Genomic DNA, 2,278 nt, shown 5'->3' with positions numbered 1-2,278 from the left:
TTCCTACCCATGTTCCGACACATCCCGCCTCCTACACTCTAATTGGTTACCAAACCACGCTCAGAGACAAACTCACCAATCGTATCACTGCTTTTTTGGGAACTGCGCTCGAGGCGTGGCTTGTCGGAATCCGGGTGGGAAATCGGTTTCTTCTTATGTTTTGATGTTAACGTGCGCCACCTTGTGGACTGGAGGACGGAGCAACTGATCCAAGCATTATACACTTATTATAGTACGCTTGCTCGGACAAAAAAACAAAAAAGAAAAATTCACCATTTGGATTTCCATCCATCCATTATCTCTAGCCGCTTTATCCTGTCCTACAGGGTCGCAGGCAAGCTGGAGCCTATCCCAGCTGACTACGGGCGAAAGGCGGGGTACACCCTGGACAAGTCGCCAGGTCATCACAGGGCTGACGCATAGACACAGACAACCATTCACACTCACATTCACACCTACGGTCAATTTAGAGTCACCAGTTAACCTAACCTGCATGTCTTTGGACTGTGGGGGAAACCGGAGCACCCGGAGGAAACCCACGCGGACACCGTGCAAACTCCACACAGAAAGGCCCTCGTCGGCCACTGGGCTCGAACCCGGACCTTCTTGCTGTGAGGCGACAGTGCTAACCACTACACCACCGTGCCGCCCACCATTCGGCTTTAAATAAGAAAACATATGAGTTTTTGATTGGATAGTTACGACAGTTCTTTTAACCAAAACTGATGCAGTGAGTAGCTTCTCATTTCTTAAACATATCAGAAAATGTATCCCATGTTCATGGAAAAGATGTTACTGGGTTTCAGAAGGGTCAAATTATTATTGGTCTGGATCAAGCAAACAAAACAACTAAGGAGATTGCTGAAATGACTGGAATTGGGTTACGAACTGGGGCGGCATGGTGGTGTAGTGGTTAGCACTGTTGCTTCACAATAAGAAGGTTCTGGGTTCAAGCCCAATGGCCGACGGGGGCCTTTCTGTGTAGAGTTTGCATGTTCTCTCCGTGTGTTTCCTCCGGGTGCTCCAGTTTCCCCCACAGTCCAAAGGCATGCAGGTTAGGTTAATTCCATCCATCCGTTCATGACCTGTAGCCGCTTATCCTGTTCTACAGGGTCGCAGGCAAGCTGGAGTCCATCCCAGCTGACTGTGGGCGAGAGGTGGGGTACACCCTGGACAAGTCACCAGGTCATTGTGGGGCTGAGACATAGACATAAGTTAGGTTAATTGGTGACTCTAAATTGACCGTAGGTGTGAATGTGAGTGGTTGTTTGTCTCTGTGTGTCAGCCCTGCGATGATCTGGCGACTTGTCCAGGGTGTACCCCGCCTCTCGCCCATAGTCAGCTGGGATAGGCTCCAGCTTGCCCGCGACCCTGCACAGGATAAGCGGTTATGGATAATGGATGGATGGGTCCAATGCATTATTAAAACCTGGAAGGATAGTGGTGAACCATCAACGTTGTGGAAAAAATGTGGTTGGGAAAAAGAAAAAAAAACCCCACCTGACTGACTATGATCAGAGATCACTTAAATGCTTGGTGAAGTTGAATCGTAATAAATAATAGACAGCAGAGCTCACGGCTGTGTTTAATAGTGAAATTAAGAGCATTTTCACACTCATGATGTGAGAGAACTCACAGGTTTGGTACTAAACATCTGTGTGGCCATAAGGAAACCATCAGGAGAAAAGGCTTCAATTTGGTAGGGAGCGTAAAGATTGGACTCTGGAGCAATGGCAAAAGGTCACGTGGTTTGATGAGTCCAGATCGACCCCATTCAAAAGGGTGTGTCAGGGTAAGAAGGGAAGTACATGAAGCAATAAACCCATCATGCCACTGCACAGGCCTCTGGAGGCAGTGTTATGATCTGGGGTTGCTTCCGTTGGTCAGGTCGAGGCTCAGAAACATTACGTGGCAATAAAATGCAGTCAGCTGACGTACTTAATGACCAGGTTATCACATCAATGGATTGTTTTCTTTCTTCCCTGATGGTACGACATAAAATTAGGGCTCAGATTGTGAAAGAGTGGTTCAGGAAGCACCAGGAATCATTTTACACATTATTTGGCCACCACAGAGTCCTGACCTTAACCCCATTGAGAATCTTTGGGATGTGCCAGAGAAGACTTTACACAATGGTTCGACTCTCCCATCCTCAACACAAGATCTCGGTGAAAAATTAATACAACTCTGGACTGAAATAAATGTTGTGACATTGCATAAGTTTATCGAAACAATGCCACAGCGACTGCATGCTGTAATCAAAGCTAAAGGTGGTCCA

Source organism: Neoarius graeffei, chromosome 10 (genome assembly GCF_027579695.1).
Source record: "Neoarius graeffei isolate fNeoGra1 chromosome 10, fNeoGra1.pri, whole genome shotgun sequence".
Classification (NCBI taxonomy): domain Eukaryota; kingdom Metazoa; phylum Chordata; class Actinopteri; order Siluriformes; family Ariidae; genus Neoarius; species Neoarius graeffei.
The sequence above is the reverse complement of the archived record's forward strand: the minus strand, read 5'-3'. Positions refer to the sequence as shown.